The sequence below is a fragment of the Neovison vison genome, chromosome 1 (genome assembly GCF_020171115.1).
Source record: "Neovison vison isolate M4711 chromosome 1, ASM_NN_V1, whole genome shotgun sequence".
Lineage (NCBI taxonomy): Eukaryota > Metazoa > Chordata > Mammalia > Carnivora > Mustelidae > Neogale > Neogale vison.
Genome location: NC_058091.1, coordinates 204,827,085 through 204,847,092, shown reverse-complemented (window position 1 = coordinate 204,847,092; position 20,008 = coordinate 204,827,085). Strand labels below are relative to the sequence as shown.

Sequence of the window (20,008 nt, the reverse complement as noted above, 5' to 3'; positions counted from 1 at the left end):
ACCTATAATCTTGAGGATGAGAAAGGCTACAAATTCTTTAGGCATTAAAATAAAATCTTAACTACATTAGAAATTTCTAGGAGGTATCAATTAACTCCCTGATAGTAAATAAAAGTAATTAATAATTTGGCACTTATTTCCACCAGAAGTTTTTAAATCTCTCCACAAACACTTGGACATTCCTTTTGACAAGATATAAAACTAACTCAACTTGTTCTCCCTTTGAGAACAGGAAAAAGTAACCTCTGAGATGAGGACATGACGGGCAATGTGGTTTTTACTTTTTTCTCTTCCTTGGACCACTCCATTCTGGGGGAAGCCACATACTATGTCATGAGGACATTCAAGCAGCCCTAGAGAAACATCCACTTCAAGAGGAACAGGGGCTCTCTGGGAACAATAGCAAAGGTGTAAGTCCTTTGCCAACAGACATCAGTGATTCCCTCAGCTGTCCCTACAGCCTCCGTCAAGCCTTCTCATGACTCAGACCCAGCCAAAAGCCTGACTCATGAGGAACAATGAGTCAGAACCACTCAGCTACACCACCCCCAAATTCCTAACCCACAGAAATTGTGACTTAATGCAAGTTTTGGGGTGATTTTTTTATGCAGCAGTAGATACCTAATACAGCTTTTTATTCTTAAATTTAAAAATTTTGATTCACTTTTAAACACTGGATTTTGGTTTTTCATTTTTCTTTTCCAGAAGAGTTAAGGGTTTGTTTTGACCTTTAAATCAAATGATAATTTAGCTGAGCATAAAATTCTTGGATCATATGTCCTTTCCTTTATAAATTTGTGGAGACACAGGGAGGACTTGATAGCCCATTTTCTGGTACTGACTGGTTAACTAGTCCCTTTACCACAGTTTTCCCATTTATCCACAGAATAATTTGGTTCTCAAGTACTTAAAAAAAAAGTTTAAAAAAAAATTTTAGATTTATAGAAAATCTTCAAATATCATAGACAATTCCCATATACCCTACATTCATTTTCCTCTGTTATCAATATCTCACATTACACTGAGTTGGAGGACTTAAATGTTTCCGAAACGAGAAGAGCAATTCTGACTAGAGATTAAATGTGGGTTTATCGCAAAAGATAATTTTGGAAGTTCTCACCATGGATGAGACAGCCTAGGCAGTGAGTTTACAAAGAGAGTCTAGGGCAAAACCTTAAGGAAACCCAGTGTTTATTCAAACAAACAAACAAAAACAAAACAAAACAAAAACAACGTTTAATGGCTAGATAGAGGAGAATGAGGCTAAGAAGTAACTATAGAAAGAATAAAGGCCAAAAATATAGGGAAAATCATGAAAGTGCAATGTTACAGAAGCCAGTGTAAGAGTGTTTTTAAAAGGAGTGGGGGGGGGCTGGGTGGCCCAGTGGGTTAAGCCGCTGCCTTCGGCTCAGGTCATGATCTCAGGGTCCTGGGATCGAGTCCCACATCGGGCTCTCTGCTCAGCAGGGAGCCTGCTTCCTCCTCTCTCTCTCTGCCTGCCTCTCTGCCTACTTGTGATCTCTCTCTGTCAAATAAATAAATAAAATCTTAAAAAAAAAAAAAGGAGTAGTAGGTTTATCAAATGCTATAGAAAGATCAAGAAAAATAAGTGTCCCTTACATATATGATATAGAGGTCCCTCTTTCAATAGGAAAACAGAAAACTCTCGAACAATGTCCATATTACAGCTTTTTGAAAGAAGGGTGACATGCTGGGGAATTCTAATAAAGGTAGTGAAATATCTTTTAAAATTTCTAATTATAATTTTCAGTGAAATGTAAGGCAAAATTGCATCCATGGAAAGGAGTCAATACCCAAAGCTGTGACTTCGGGTTCTGCACTCACTTGTAGTATATATGCCTTAATCTATGTTTTGGGGATATTTCAAAATGCACACTTCTCCTCGTCATAGTTGATTAGACCAAGGGTTGATTCTTGATATTACATGGCCCAGTCAGAGTCCTTTCCCAAGCCCAAAATAGAATTGGAAGTAAGATACAAAGACTCAACTTCTCTATGAGACTCTAATCGTTAACAGAAAGACTTGAAGACCATTTTGTCCCCAGTAAGGTTTGTATAGCCTAAAAGCCATCTGCTCTACAAGAGTCAGCTTGTTCTGATCTCTCTCTTAGTTCTTTAATTCTCTCCCTGTGTATGTCTTCTTTGCCATTGTAATACCCAGGGATTTCCTGTTTTTCTTCAGCTCTAGAATTTCTAGTTTTTTTAAATAGGCTATATCATTATTCAAATTTCCAGTTCTTAACTGACATTTGAAAATTATGCTTTTAATTCTAAGAGCATTGTAAATAAATCTATTTTACAATCTGTGACCAGTAATTTCATTGACTATTGTGTCTTTCATTGTCTATTCTGCTGCTTGTCGCTTATGTTACCTTTTTTGCCTCATCTTTGGCTGTGTGCTGGATTTTTTTTTAATGTATATATATTTTTTAAGATTGTATTTATTTATTTGACAGAGAGAGATCACAAGGAGGCAGAGAGGAAGACAGAGGGAGAGGGGGAAGCAGGCTCACCCCTGAGCAGAGAGCCCAATGTGGGGCTCGATCCCAGGACCCTGAGATCATGATCTGAACTGGAGGCAGAGGCTTAACCCACTGAGCCACCCAGGCACCCCATGCTGGATGTTTTATTTGAAAAAGAATTTGTAGAAATAATTTGAAGCCTGAAATGAATTTATCTCCCTTCAGAGAGAATTTCCGTTTACTTTTGTCATGCATCTTGGGGCACAAGCAAAACAGGTGACCCTAAGTCAATTTTAAGATTCGAGGTTTTCTGTGGAAATGCAAAGGTTGCATTTCTTTGTCCTTACTCCTAAAGTGTGGGTGGTCCTTAGGGGTTGTTTAGCAGGGTGGGAAGCCTTGGACTCATCTTTTGTTACTCTAGATCAAATAAGTTGTCAAAGATACTCCTCAGCTCCACAAAGTTCTTTCTAGAACTGTAATTGTCCCCTGCACAGAAGGAGACCCAAAGATCAGCTGTATTTAGATTTCTATATTCTCCGAGATACTGACACGGTAACTTCTCACTATCATTTTGAAATCTAATACTTCTTTTGGTTGACTATAATGCTTTGTGCACTCCAAAATTTTATAAAATTTCTGGGTCCATCTTTTGGAAAATGACACAAAATTAGACACAGGGTCTTGAGAGGAAGCATGCAAGTGGAAAGCCCTGGAACCTAAGCATCATTAGCTTCTTGGTAAATCCTCCTCTGGTAGGTTTCACTTGGTGGTTTTGTCCAAATTACCTGGCCATTCATTACCAAAATTGGAAGGTACTTTAATGTATCCTTAAAGATCTGTACCCTAATCACTATGGTGTGATATATCACATGTAGAGCATGTAGAGCAGCAGAGCCGATAAAACATCTCTTTTTTCACGAGTCTCCTCTTTGAATGGGAATGGCAGTCAGAATCAACCCCATTATTTATATAGTTATTTATATCTCACTATCACACTCTTTCTCTCATATAAGTATGCATATTTGAATCTGAATCTGCAGAAGTTAAATTTGTATGAGATGCAACTCCATTATTATCTGTAATCTTTCTTTTGAGGGTTTCTTCAACACAAGAGCTATTTCAAAGTGCATATTCTAATATCAGATGAATATATATTTTAATCCATTTTTCATTGTTAATCACAAACTTTATCACATTGTTCCTAGTATTATAATTAGTATGGTTTATGCTTTTTAAATTCTCGAGATTATGTTGAGGCCAAATGGTTAACTTTTTAACATTCTGTGTATGTCTTAAAACAATGTATATTTCCTTTTAGTTGGTAGGAAATTCTCTGTAAATGAATTGGATTAAAGCAATTGAATGTGTTGTTAAAATTCTCCACAGCCAGAAAGGGGAACCCTCCTACACTCTTGGTGGGAATGCAAGCTGGTGCAACCACTTTGGAAAACAGCATGGAGGTTCCTCAAAAAGTTGACAATAGAGCTATCCTACGACCCAGCAATTGCACTATACTGGGTATTTACCCTAAAGATACCAACGTAGTGATCCAAAGGGGCACGTGCTCCTGAATGTTTATAGCAGCAATGTCCACAATAGCCAAACTATGGAAAGAACCTAGATGTCCATCAACAGATGAATGGATAAAGAAGAGGTGGTATATATATACAATGGAATACTATGCAGCCATCAAAAGAAATGAAATCTTGGGGCACCTGGTGGCTCAGTGGGTTAAGCCTCTGTCTTTGGCTTGGGTCATGATCCCAGGGTCCTGGGATTGAGCCCGCATCAGGCTCTCTGCTCAGCAGGGAGCCTCTTCCCCCCCCTCCCCCGCCTGCCTCTCTGCCTACTTGTGATCTCTGTCTGTCAAATAATATAAATAAAATCTTAAAAAAAAAAAAAGAAAAAGAAATTAAATCTTGCCATTTGCAACGACGTGGATGGAACTAGAGGGTATTATTATGCTTAGTGAAATAAGTCAATCAGAGAAAGACAACCATCATATGATCTCCCTGATATGAGGAAGTGGAGATGCAACGTAGGAAAAGAATAAATGAAACAAAATGGGATCGGGAGGGAGACAATCCATAAGAGATTCTTAATCTCACAAAACAAACTGATGGTTGCCCGGGGGAGGAGGAGAGGGAGAGGGTGGTTGGGTTATGGACATTGGGGAGGGTATGTGCTATGGTGAGTGCTGTGAAGTATGTAAACCTGGCAATTCACAGACCTGTAGCCCTGGGGCTAACAATACATTATATGTTATAAAAAATTTTTTTAATTAAAAATTTTTTTAAAAAATTCTCCACAACCTTAGTTATTTTTCTAATTTACTTGTTGGTATCTGAAAGAAATGCCTATTGGCTGTGTCATCATCAATTCTTAATTCTTAATTCCAATTCTTAATATGGTTGTGGTTTGTCAATGCTGTTAGCACAAAGAAAATGGTCTCTGGTCAACCAGAAATTCCAAGTAATCTGTGAAAAAAGGAAAGAGAATGGGGTCTAACTGGAGAATTTATCAAGTCTCAAATACAAGCAGAGGTGTACATCTCTTGCCAAGAAGTAGTAACAGGGACTGGAGTCACATTTTCATAGGAAACAACTAGAAAACTGGATTAAATATCTTTTTTAAAAACCTGTTTTTAAGACTTTGGACAACAGGCAGCTTAGGACCATTAAGGTAAACAAAATGGGTAAAGTCTATGATGGGCGGGATTTCTCCCTGGAGGCAATTGCAAGCTGTGAAACATGGAGAGCAGAATGTTGCTCTTGCTGAATCGACAAAGACTGGAGTTCAGGGAGACTGAGGCAGCCAGGAGTTGCAGGACAGAATTATGGAGAAGAGGAGGTAAGCAGAAGAGGAGCTTCACAATTCCACAGAAGAGTTTGCTTAAGTCTTTGCTGAATACTAAGAAGTGTATGCACAGGGCAAACAGGAAGCAGGGGCTTTCAGCTGAACACTTTCCAGAGCACACAGAGAGAAGATGTTCTTGAAATTCACTCAGGGAATTCAGTAGAAACCCCAGAAGAACCATGTAGGACTAAACTATCCCCAGAGTAAAGGTTATTTTCAGCTCATCCAAACCATTGTTGAAAATGCCAGGGAAGCCACAAGTAAAATCTAAAGCCAGCATGATAGCAGGATAGAAGGTCAGTGTGCAAAACTAATTTTCATGTGTATATACTAGCAAGTAAACTATTATAAATTAAAAGTTTTAAATACCATTTAAACTAGTGTTAAAAATATGGATTATTTAGGGATAAACTTAACACAATATATCCAGGTGCCAGACCGAGATACTGAGAACTACAAAGGTTGTTGTGAAAAATTAAAGGGGGGTTAAATAAATGGAGCAATATACCATGTTCATTCATCAGTATACTCAACATTAAGAGGTCAGTTCTTCCTAAATTTCTCTGTAGACTCAATGCTATTCTAATCAAATCCAAGCAAGCTTTTTTTGGTTAAAATGCAAAACACTGGGATGCTTGAGTGGCTCAGTGAATTAAGCATCTGCCTTCCACTCAGAAGACTGCTTCTCCCTCTGCCTGCTTCTCTCCCTACCTGTGTTCTCTCTCTCTCTCTCTCAACATATAAGTAAATAAAGCCTTTAAAAAAATAAATAAAACAAAAATCAAAAGACTGATAATACCACCTCAGGAATGTGGAGCAACTGGAATGCACATTGTTGGTGGAAATACAAAGTGATACACCTAACATATTATTCTTGTATTTCTGTGTAACAAATTGTCATAAGCAGCGGCTTAAAACACACACATAACTATTTTTAACTAATGGTTTCAACAGGTCAGAAGCCTGGGCATGGCTTAGAGAGGTCCTTGGCTTAAGGTTTCACAAGATTGCCATAAAGGTGTGTGTGGGGGGGGTAGGTTCTCATTTGAGGCTTAAGAATCTTTTCCAACCTCCTCAGGTTTTTGGCAGAATTTATTTTTTGGCTGTAGCATTCATGGAAGCTGGCTTTTTCAAAGACAGCAAGGTACAGAGTGACTCTAGAGTGAGTCTACCAGCCAGCAGAGATTCGTATATAAGATAACGTGTTGATGGGAATGACATACACTCACATTTGCCACTTTCTGTTGGTTAGAAGCCAGTCACAGATCTTGCCCACATTCAAGGCATGGAGTTACAAAAAAGCATGAACACGAGGAAGAAGAAATCTTCTAAGGGGCTACCTTAAAGTCTGTCTTCCACAGACAGACTGAAAAAGTCTAGAAGTTTCTTGGGGGGTAAATCTGCACCATCCCATCACTCCCCACTTCTAACCCTAAGTCTTTACCTGAGAAAAATTAGTGCATACGTCCAGATAAAAATGTGTAGGCGAATGTTCATGTAAAACTCATGTATAATCACCTCAAACTGGAAACAATTCAAATGTCTAGTTCCTGGCAGATGGAAAAACAAACTGTGGTGTATATACAATGGGACGTCTTTCAGTATTAACAGGGGATAAGCCACTGACACATACAACAACATGAATGAATCCCAAACATTTGTGCCAAGTAAATGAAGCCATACACAAAAGACTACATTTTACTTATATGAAATGGTAAAGAATTTTATGTAGAAAAAAGGAAGATACAGTATTCACAGTAACAGAAAGCAGATTTATACTTGCCTGGTGTCAGGCATGAGGGATGGAGACTGACCAGAAAGGAGCACAAAGGAACATTTTGGGTAATAATGATATCATGTATTGGTAGATTTCTGCAGGTGCATAATGTCAAATATTTATGACAAGCGCTTGGGATACCCTTTTCAACATCATATCCCACTCCGCCTGGGAGGAAGTAGAGCATATAAAGGAATGAGGTGTCCATCTCATTGTAGAGATTGAGGGTGATAATATGAGTTCAGATTGCACTCAAAAAAAGAAAAAAACCAACCTCAACATTCATATGTCTGACTGTATGGGAATGGGAGTAAAGAAAATGAATGTGGGGTTCATTTCTCGATAGGAAAGCCCTGACAGTTGAGGGGATTGTAGTACATTTATTATGGCTGCTGTTAGAATTCAGATTGGTACAAGAGCAAAATAAAAACAGAGTTATCCTAGATCCAATGAAAGTTAAAAGAAGGTTAAGTGGAAAAGAAGTAGGCAAGCTGTAGGTATAGGAGAGAGAATGCTGTAGACATACCATGGATGATGTCAGTGTTCAAAGTTTGTAGAAATGCAATTGAGATATTTAGAGTAAGGATGCTAAATGCAGAATTTTGGAAGATACATGAAGGGGAAATTGAAGCTGCCAACCTTTAAGTCAAGTAATTAAATATGTGAAAAAAGATTAAATGATAGACAAGAAAACTATGCTATGGCAATGAAGTTATGACAATGAAGATGGGGTGATCGTGATGCAAACAGCTACAGTGGACTTCAACAGACATAGCACAGGATTGACACGGGACAACAACCTGAAGACAGGAGCTGTTTAGTCTTCTGGAAATATTCTTTTTTTGTTTTGTTTTTAAGATTTTATTTATTTATTTGACAGAGAGAGAGGTCAGAAGTAGGCAGAGAGGCAGGCAGAGAGAGAGGAGGAAGCAGGCTCCATGCTGAGCAGAGAGCCCGATGCGGGACTCGATCCCAGGACCCTGAGATCATGACCTGAGCCGAAGGCAGCGGCTCAACCCACTCAGCCACCCAGGAACCCCAGTCTTCTGGAAATATTCTTATCAAAACACCAATCTGTGTTCCAAAATATCAAAGTTCAGAAATTATCTTGGGAAATGAGACTCTGGGCTGCAACAATAGTACCTACACTAGGATTGAACCAGAGGTTAAATCAAGCCATCAGTTAGAATCCCTGCTTCCTGGGGTACCTGGGTGGCTCAGTGGGTTAAAGCCTCTGCCTTCAGCTCAGGTCATGATCCCAGGGTCCTGGGATTCAAGGCCCGAATTGGCCTCTCTGCTCAGTGGGGAGTCGTCTTCCTCCTCCTCTCTCTCTGCCTGCCTCTCAGCATACTTGTGATCTCTGTCTGTCGAATAAATAGATTAAATCTTAAAAAAAAAAAAAAAAAGAATCCTCGTCTCCTCACTAAAATGAAATCTATAACATCCTTGTAAATGTTTTTGCAATGAAATTTACCAAGATTACATATTTATTTTGCTTTTTAAGTGTTTTTTTTTAAAGATTTTATTTATTTATTTATTTGGCACAGAGAAAGACAGGAAGAGAGGGAACACAGGCAGGGGGAGTGTGAGAGGGAGGAGCAGGCTTCCCGCTAAGCAGGGTGCCCCACCCAGGGCTCCATCCCACAACCCTGAGATGATGACCTGAGCTGAGCGAAGGCAGATGCTTAACGACTGAGTCACCCAGCCGCCCCACTTTTAAAGTTTAAATTAGGGGCCACTACAGCCAATATCATTTTGGCTGATTCTTATATATAAGTAGTGATTTGAAAGATTCATTCGAACCGAATTTTCTCTGTCACTGGCCCTTCTATTAAACTGTTAATCGAATTAATTTATCAAGTTAATTTCAGTGAACCAGACATCATCCAAAGCCCTTAAAATGAGGAAGCAGTAAAAGGAATTTTGAAATGTCAGGAAAAAGCAAAATCAAGAGCTGAATATATTGAGGATCTCTATAATCATGATGTTGGGTAGCAGTTGTCTACTTTTTAATTTGAGGTAGAGAAGACCTAGCTGTCTATGTGTAAGCTTCCCATCTTATATATAACAAGACCATAATTCTCAATAAGCAGTTAAGCCCCCTGAGTTGATTAAAAATAGCTTTCCTCCGTGGAGACAGAACATTTTCTAGAAAAAAACAGTCTACCAAATGATCTTACTAAAGAATGGCATTTATCTAACTTTGGTGGACTTGCTTATATGGTAGGCAATGCTTGCTAAGGAGTCAAACAGGAAGGAAATGCTGCTGTAGGTAAACTGCAACCCAAACCTAAAGGTTGTTAGTTATTGTAGGTGAGATCACAGAGCGGATAGATTGTTTCTCCATTACAAATAGAAATCTATAAGATAGTATTGATGTTTTATTTTACTTTCCTATTGTAGATGTTTTTGTTGATGTTGTTATAAAAAGGATAGCATGATAATATCTAACATAAGCTGAACTGTCAAAATGTACACACGGAAACAGCCTGGCTACGTTGTGGTAATCTACCCTTTGTGCAGATTATTTTTCTTCTGAATGAGTCTTTGGACAACAAATGTATAAACATACAACTATCAAATAAAAATATAAAAATCAGATATGTATAGATTGAAAACAGTGCTACTTCATTCAAAACTCAATTCAAATGCCTCAGGTCAAAAATTCATGCCTCAAGGGAGAGCATAAAGAAGCAGAGTATCCTGGTGAGAACTCCTGGCAGTTGGAAAACAGGGGCACCTGCTTAGAAGAAGCAAACTTACCAGCTCCGGGGTTTTGTTACCTCATGGGAATGCCAGCATAGTAAGACACACTTCCTCATTTTCTTGGAAAGTCAAACCTGATTTTCATGTAAAATCTTGTAATTTTTCATCTTGGTAACTTATTTTAATTTTAAACATTTACAGAACAAATTTTAGATGTTGTTTTTTTTTTTTTTGAGGGGAGAAGCTAGTGTTTGGCCCAATTTTATATCTGGGCCAATGGACTACCGATTGCACCAGATGGATTTACTGAATGAGGTTTAGTTGCATCTCTATGTTCATTCACTCTGTCTGGATTGATGACCTGCAGCCCAATGGGTTGGCTTCAAAAGAGAGATTCAGATTTCCAATGTAATTAGCAAATTTATGAAACTTTATAAGAATTTACAGTTTTTAGCACGTGTGATCACAGAGCAAACAACTGAATGAATTATGAGCCTGGAAATTGTGAATCCATCATTTAAACCAGTTAAGTGAGTTCCAGAAGCATAGGATTTGGTCACGGGGGATATCCTGCTTTAGTTTTCCATGGAACCTAGTTCACCGAATAAGCTACTCTTACTCAAATGCATACAAGATAAAGGTCTAAAGGGACCATGGCCTAGGGCAGTTCAGATTTGGTTTATAAATATTTTAAAATTGTCAGAAATACCCCAGAGTTGTACAAGGGCCAGAGATTAAGAGATTCAATCCAAGAAAAGGAAAGAAAAACCCCACTAATGATACAAAGAATTGGGCAAAGGGTGACATTAATGATACCCACTTATATTTTGCTCTGACAGTTCATTTGAGGGGTGTGTGTGTGTGTGTGTGTGATCTGTTTCTTTGAAACTAGAAATATCTTTCTGAAGGAAGGCTTGGTTTTTTCAACCAAAGCACAGCTAATGTAGCTTAAACAAGCAATAAATATTATTGGTAAAAATGCATTTGAATTTTAATTAGAAAGTTGGAAAATTTTGAGGTTTTAAAGAAAAATCTGAATTTACCAACATGAAAATGTTATATTATTGATATTATATTATATTATTGATTGTTTTTCTAATCTTAGCATTTCTTCCAGGGCTTTTTTTTTTTTTTTTAAGATTTTATTTATTTATTTGAGAGAGTGAGAGAGAGAGAGCATGGGAAGGAGGGAGAAGGAGAAGCAGACTCCACTCTGAGCAGGCAGCTTGACATGATCATGACTCAGGTTGAAGTGAGATTCATAACCAACTGAACCACCTGTTTTGGGGGCCTTTCAATAAATATTCTTATATTAAAAACAAAATCAAACAATAATTATTATTATCATTATCATTAGTAGCCACTGAAGTGTTTTATCTGAAACATGTTTCTATTAGGATTAAGGTACATGAGGAAATGTTTTTTAGAGAAAGATCTGAAACCACATAATTAACTATGTGCTCTGATTTTTTTTTTAAGATTTTATTTGTTTATTTGATAGAGAGAAATCACAAGTAGATGGAGAGGCAGGCAGAGAGAGAGAGGGAAGCAGGCTCCCCGCTGAGCAGAAAGCCCGATGCGGGACTCGATCCGAGGACCCCGAGATCATGACCTGAGCCAAAGGCAGCGGCTTAACCCACTGAGCCACACAGGCACCCAACTATGTGCTCTGATTTTTAAAGAATAATCTTTATATAGATAGAGAAGCTTAATAAAAGGCAACAGTTGCTGATTAACCTAAATGTTGTTTCTTAGAAGTTTTAAATTTAAGATTCTTTAATTAGAAACTAAGAAACTACCAGTTCACCTTCTGAATAATATGTTCTTAAGTCAATAGGAGAAAAAGAATTACATGATTACTAAGTAGATGTCCTATTGGCTATCCATTAGTTTTTATTCTGTATTTTGGAACAGATATAAATATAATAATCAATAAATTAAATGAAAGAAGTTGTTAATAAATAAATAATGGAAATTCATGGCTTCTAAAATTTTACCAACTTTTTTCTAGGGGTTCAATATGCCAATCACATGGTTTCGCAAGTCAATTGTGAAATTTAAGGGAACTTTAATGAGACATTAATTAGAATTAATATACACACATAATAGCCGTTATGGAAAATACATGTGGATACTGATAAATGTACATTTATGAGGATTACTCTCATCGAAAACCAATAAGCAACCATGAAAGAAAGGAAATTATTTGAAATCATGAAAGCTGAAATTAAGCAACAAGAAATTACTGCAAAGAAATCTCTTTCTTTCTAAATGCCTCCTAGAAAAACAATGTCCAGTAATTAGATCCAGTCTTCTTCCCCACTCTGGCTTTCTTGAGGTCTGACTGATATACAAAATACTACCCATATTTCGTATGTAGAATTTTATGTGTTCAGACACATACGTACACTTGTGATACCACCACCACAATCAAGGAAATAAACATTGGATCTAGTCTTTGTAGCACTTATGATAAATGTAGCCAGCTTTGTAGAAATGCTTAAGTTTGCTTTAAATTATTTTTATTTCTTAAAAGTACTGGAAAATTTATTACATTATGTGAAGGGGACCAGAGTGACCATGGAGTGAAGATGTGAGAACTATTAGGAAAATATTGGAAGTGATAAGTACTTTCTAGTCAGTGGTAACCGCAATGAGGATCATTGCCCTTAAATTTTGTAGTTTACAAAGTATGTTCCAGAAAACAAAGAGAAAAACAAAAAGCAAACAAAAATACCTATCAGATGCATTCCAGCATTTTTAGCCATCTCCATTCTTATTAAAAAAAAAAAAAGCAGAGCATATCCTTGACAATGTAAAGCATTTCATGCCAGACATGCATTGTATCATTTAAATATTATGAATCCTGTCAATGTCTGTAATCGGTTCTCATATACATACGTGAGGATTCACATCTTTTCATGATTAGGACACTAACATATTAGCACGCATTTCAGAAAACATTATTGCATTTGGGCTCCATAAGTGAAAATCCTTGGAATTTAAAACTGCATATGCCAGAATCATCTTGGCCAAAAGATTCACAATACCTATTTCTAATAAAAAATAATCTCCAGTTCAAATAAAGCAGATACATATCAGTATTAAGAAAGCAATGAGCTCTACCTAATGTTGGAGATCTTCCATTGAACTTCACTTCCTACTAAGATATTACCACCAAAGGATCCCTACATGAAAGACTTAATAAAGGGCCACATATGGCCCTGGGTTTGGTTATTAGTGTACTGAATTCTGTTTTTATTATAACTGTTTCTTCTTTACTCTTCTTTGCTTAAGGGATCTGCTCATATAAATGACTGCAGGATAAATAAAGCTGACAAACACAAGTGACTGTATCTTTTGGCATTAAGATAATTATAGATCATTACACGGTAGGAATAGTCAATAGCCCTAAAGTAATATGATTAAATAAAGCACTTTAAAACTGTAATTCACCTAGCCTTTTTAATATTTTACTATTTCTTCTTTGTTGCTCTAAAGCTATGAATTTTAAGATTTATTTGTCACTACTCTCTATATTTTCTGCTGTACACAGTATTTGTGGGCTATGGCAACCAATCCCCTTGGGCTTTCTTTTGCTTTAATTTGCATAAACACAGGCATCATATGAATATTCAGTGAGTGGCTTTGCATTAAGTAAGTGCCCTTAATCAGCTTTTCAGTTCAGTTTTATTGGTTGCACGCACAGTCAGTTATTTCATCCAGAAAATCTGAAGGCCCTACAAACTAACCAGGTAAGGATTGTAATTCCTTGATGCATTTAATGAAAGAATATTATCATTTGATTACATAGGTTCTGGAGAATGCTAAAAGCATGGTGGTTTTTTTTTTTTTTTTCCCCTGTGTTTTTTTTCTTCCCTTGGTGGTCAGGTGGGTGCATGATTCTCTAATTTGCATAAACATCAGATCTATGAATAATTCATCAGGGTTATTTTAAACACTAGGCTTCTACTTTGGATGGCACCAGGGTACCGCCATTTGATTGGCTGAATGCTGTTTTCATCACCAGCAGAATTCCTATAACATGAAAGCACCTAAAGGAGCTGAATTGAATATACAGTATTTGTTTTTTGAAGAAATGTCTGTTATCTTTTCAAAGCAAATTGGGCTGCTTTTCCCCCTCCCTAACATTAGAACTTCTAGCTTTTCATGATAAATACATTACAAGCTCAAATGTGGCTACCGTTTGTAGACTTGACCGGTGTCTATGATTTCTGCAGAATGGGGTAGCAGCTGTATTCTTCTGAACATGCATAAACATGAGCGACATCTAAATAAGAAACTGTCACATGCATATGGAGCCCCGAACAGCTCCATTGCTAGGATCCATCTATTTCTCTTTATCAGAATATTCTCTCAATAGATAACTTTGAGACTGTCTCATCTATTTTAAAATGCCATGGACAATTATGGTACTATACATGCACATAATAAGCATATATGATCTGACAAATTATTTCTTGTGCAATATGTAATTTATAGTTTCTTCTCAGCCCACCTACAGATTTTTAAATCTGGTAGTTCTTTGCAGTACAATAGCGACAAGGAAAAGTGTTCCTCAAGTATGACCAACTAATTAATTTAGATATTAGGGTGTAATTCGCTCCCACAATTTACTAAAAATAGATTATACCTTTCTTTATACTTGTGGAGATGAGGAATATGGAGGTTTACACCATCCTTTGTTAGTCACTTGAACATTAGCCATTTGCATTTCTGGTCTCAGAGTCCTCACTGACAAGATTCTCATTGTAAACATCTGTGATCTTGAAACATTACGGAAACATGGGATTGGAGAATGGTGTAAATTGAATTTAGTCTTTGGCACTTTCCATTTTTGTTTCCCTACTCCACAGAGGAGTATATCACAAATAAGATGTTGAACAATTACTGTTATGAAAGGTACTCTGAATGATATGTATAATCAGCCTGTGTAATCAACTATAAAATACTCCACGTTCAGTGTACTTGCTATACATTATCTGGATAAAAATACCAAAGGCATCTTTAACAGTGAATAAAAAGGCTGAAAATTTCTCAGTATTTCATAGGTTTTCCATACAAAATTTTTAAAGTTTACTCTATTATGCTGTAACATTTTTCAGACTTTTTGTAAAAAACATTCATATGTGAGCTTCGTATGATGCTGAAATTAAAGAAAAATAAAATCCTTTTGATTTTATTTTCTAGGTCTCTATATACCTAATGATAGTGTTGGACTAGTTTCCATTTTCCTTTCTTTGAATTATTTATAATTAGGTGAGGGTCTATTTCTATTTTTCTTTCTTTCTTTCATTTGCTGTATCTTTGGAATCTATATAGTAAAGAAATATTTTTGAAACAATATTTCTTAACTCAAGACCAACTATCATAAACACATTTGACATGTTTATTATTTTATCTGTTGACAAAACACTTTATAAAAAATATGGAAAAAGGAATTCAAAACAAAAAACTGCTTAAAATGAGATAAAATTGCAAATTTCTCTCAGAAGTCTATGGACTCATATGAGCAATTGTGTTTTACATTTAATTATAAATAGTAATATAAATCTCACATCTGCAGTATGCTATGTTTAATTAAGTCTTGCAGGATTCGGTATGGATGCTGTTTATTTAATTATCAGCCATTAAATGTTTACAGCTGTAATAAACACCAACCAATCTTTACCATACTATATAGAGATTACAGATTTGGAACTATTTAACTGAAGACTCTTATTCAGGTGATGCTCATCTTATTGAATACTTATCGTATGAAATCAGCTAAACTTACATTTCTTTAATATACAGTCCTTTCATTTGTTTCAAAATAATGCAAATTATTTTCTGAACAAAAAATAAATAGTTATAATTTCAGAAGAGATCTTGTCCTTCTTTAGATCTATGATAGCATATTTATGATTCTATTTTAGGTACACATAATTTTGAAAATGAAAAATTCTCATTTAACTCTTTTTGATGAAGCTATTGTGAAACCACTTTAATGTGATAAATGAGTTCCTTTGTGCTTTTGCCATCTGTATTATTTGCAAGAATCATTGAAGCTCTTTTAAAGAAAACATATTTTAAATGAAGTTGGAAACAACAAAGATAGTAAATGACCACAGAATTTACCTTTCATTTTAGTAAGAGATTCTTCCTAGAAGGGCAGGAGTCATCTTGTATTGCCTTGTGTAAAGAAAACAAAGCATTTGTTTAGATTTTGGAAAAAAATCATCACATAAATAGAATTAAAATTATAATGCATTACATTCCTAAGGAAGAAAAATAATTTGCATCTTGCAAATAGTTTTATTTCATGTAGTGCTTACTTTATTTTTAGGCATTTAAGAAGAAAAGCAGTTGAGCATAATATATAAGTTTATGCTGTCATTTTAAAAGATATTTTTCTTTAAAATAAAAAGATTTTTTTAAACATCTAATCACCCTGTGTTTAATGAACAAAAAACATATATTCAGAAACTATGATCTGTAATATTTGCATTCTCATTTTAATCTTCTCTTAAAATGGTCGGAAAATGGTCCAAAAATTGTTGGTGAGTGATTTAAACAATTAAAGCTGTATGTTTATCATTGCTAAATCAATTGATAGTTAAGGTAAATTGTAACCATCAAGTGCTTTGACCTATATAAAATGAAACGTGGATTGATCTATATGGGGTGAAGCCTTACACCTGAGGAACACTTGTCTATACAGAAGTTTGGGAACCGAATATCACCTTAAGGCAAGATATATTGATTACCTTATCTGGATTCCCTAGCATGATCATGCATCCTTTAAAAAGACTGAATGTTCTCAATGAAGCTAGGACATCCTTTAGAAATTCTTTATCTAAAATTGATGGTGCAAGTCCATGATATGACCCATATACAAATCTCTCCACACAGTGTTACTCATCTCTCAGGAACTCAATCATTCCAATTCGAAAATATACCTGAAATTTTCATTTTCCTGAACTAATACTGTTGAAATCTAGATAGACAAAGTCTTTTTAGTAAAACTGTGTGTGAGTTAGCCGATTAAGTTTCTTAGTATAGTGGGACAAGGAGGAGCAGAGGAGATGGAGTCTAGGCTTACTTTTAAGTTCTCTTCTTCTGATTGGAGTTCCCCTCAGCTACTCCGGTTGCTTGATTCTCTTAATTAAAATTTATACAATCGATAATTTAATGGGTGGATTTTGTAAAGTTATTGGGTAATGAATTTGTACAGTCATTCTTACATTATGATCCTTATCGTATTTAGGCTGCCGGCCAATATCAGCAAAGATTCTATAGGCTTAGGTAGTATATATTTTTATTAGATTTTAAGTTCAAAACTTGTTTGCAATTTTCTAAGGACCACCAACCCAGTAGCATTCTGAACTCAGTGATAAGGAGAGCAAAAATTATTTGTAATCAAAATTTTATTTTAGAGTTTAATTATTTTGGAGGGAATTAAAACATTTTCAGCTTTCTGCCATATGATTTATGGACGACATATATGATATACAGAGAATCTACCTGGGATGAGTACTTAAAATAGAAAGATCTTTAAGAAGAAATTTTAATAAGGGAGCCCCTTTTAGGATTACCATTGTTCTCTTTATTTGTTAGCATGGTTACATGTATAAATTTCTTATGGTGACTTGAAAAAAATCACAAATACTAGTTAGTATCATATGCAGTGTTCTTCCACTTCTAATTTTAAGTGAAAGCAGTTAGAAAATTGGGTGTTACATTTTTTGTCAAGTTTTAGCATCAAAATTATGTTAGCCTTATAAAATGTGTTGAGCAGATTTCCTCTTTTCTCTGAAACAGGTTCTATATGAATTATCTATTTCTTCGAGTTTTGTATAAATTGCCTATAAATCTATCTGGGCCACGCATCTTTTGAGGGGAATTTTTTTCTTTCTGATTCAGTTTCTGAAGTGGTAGTGATCAATTGGGTTATTTCTTATTGCATATATTTTAATCATTTATATTTTTTCTAGGAAAAGGTTCTTCTCATCTAAGTGTCAATTTCATTAACATGAACCTTTTCATTGTATTTTCTTATGATTTATAAAATGTCTACTATATGTATAATATGTCCCTTTTTTTATTTTGTGTTTTATCCATTTGTGATATTCTATCTTTTCCCTTGGTAATTCTTGCAAGAGGTTGTTCTATTATCAATACTTTCAAGAACCAGTTTTGGGTCATCTATATTGTTTCCTTGTTCTTTATTTTTATTCATTTCTGTTTTTTTTTTTTTTTAAAGCCTTGTGGTCTCAAATTCCTTAGAGATGATCTCAGAGCTTTGTCCTAGCTCTAAAACTCTGTCATTCTGTAAAAAGTTATCCTGTTTTCAGAAGCCAAATAGAATACTCCCATAAGCACGAAATGAAGTAGGATGTTAGTTATTAATTTGGTGAACTTATTTTTTATGCAGAAACCTTTTGTTCTGAGTAATCACAACCAGACCATTTCATAAGGTTATGAGTAGACTTTAGCCTTGGAGGAAATCTACTTGGAAAGATTCCTATTCTGCTATTCTGAGGATAACATGATTTTTTTAGTGACTTTTTAAAAAGTGTCTCATTTTGACAGAGCTCAAATAGTCTATGGAGTAGTACTTGAAATACGTTGTGCTCATAATTAAATACAATTGCATTAATTGCTTAGAATATGTTTGTGAAAAGTTCAGAACACAACACATGATTGCTTTAGACTCATATAGAAGGTTGCTAATCTACTTGGGATTTTTTTTTTACTTTCTCCATTTTGCAAGTGGACCGCTAATATAAAATTATCTCAAAATCAGGCAAAATTAATGAAAAAGTACATCAGTATTCTAGTCTGTCTGCTTGGATAGGATTTTCTTAGGAAAATCCGATTCATGCCTTTGGTATTTCAACATTAAGTCAAGTTAAATTCTCAAGTTAATAGATAGCCACACACAAAAATCACAGACTGAATTCTTATCTGTATGAAGAGTTGGTTCTTGTGTGCTTGTGTGATTGTTTGTAAATTCTCCTAGAATGAACTGAATATGCCTATCAGCTGTCATTCTTCCCTCTGAGCATGGTAACACGATGAATCATTTGGCCTAAACAAACACCAATTGAAGCTGCCCATTGGAAGTGTTTGAAATTCTATACAAATACAAAATCCAAAAAGAAAACAAGAACTTTTTGGAGAAAATATTTTAGCAAAATGATCAACTGTCTTGTGGAATATAGTAACCTCGATTGACAGCTGTAACATTAGAATTTCGTCGTCAGTTAGAGGCCCCTTGTACTTTTTTCATTCATAGCATAAGGATTTGACCTACTTTTGTTAATAAAGCCTCTTATTAATTTATCTGCTTTAAAAATATAAGTAAATTTGGGAAGAAAACAGTTATTTAAATGTTAGTGCTATATATAAGTGATCAAACATGTAGAAAATAATTTTCTTTTAAATACAAATCATACATTACCTAGTTACATTTTAGTCATGATTATTTTTATTCCAATGTGGTCAATTTTACATTTGCTTCTTAACATGATTTCAAGAGCAATATTCTACTTATTTCAAGGTCTGTAAATTGTTTAGTTCAATATCTAGTTCCCAGATACTTGTATCAAAATATGTCTGAGCTTGCACCTATATTTTCACATTAAATTAGACCATTAAACCTAACTTCAAATACCCCACTCAGTGATTCTTTTTCTCTGATACTATCCAAATTCCTTTGCCACCAATTTTGAAGTCTTCTGGTCACAGTGAGAAGAATTTTGCCTACCAACAGACTATTTTAATAAGTCACATAAAGTACCCTGGAGGGAATTTAATTTCACATAGAACAGAGAATAAAGTCTCAATAGTGGTTGTTTCTTGATATCTCTGAGACAATAAATGATGTTTTAAAAGTAGTAATATCAAGATTTTGAGGGGTTTTAATTCTAATTAACTTACAATACCTTTGTGCAACCTGATAGGATTTTTACCTGATGGTAAATTTGTATGACATAACAGAACAAGCTGGGAATAGATTCAAATTCTTGCAATTATATTAGGACTCTCTTGCAAAAGAGTTATCATTCTCTCACATGTATAATGGAGTATTATATTACCAGTATTTATACTTTATAAATCAAACATTGAACATCTTCTCTTCTTCTGCTCCTTCTTTGAGAAATAAATGATAACTTTCTCTAAG

General features: G+C 35.3%; 1 long non-coding RNA gene across 1 annotated transcript in view; it reads right to left on the bottom strand.

The window, feature by feature from the left end:
* Positions 1–20,008, bottom strand: part of LOC122901035 — a 39,836-nt gene that overhangs the window by 504 nt on the left and 19,324 nt on the right. Inside the window, exon 2 of the long non-coding RNA XR_006383351.1 lies at positions 15,961–16,014. This is a non-coding gene — a long non-coding RNA (uncharacterized LOC122901035). The remainder of the gene's footprint in view (positions 1–15,960; positions 16,015–20,008) is intronic.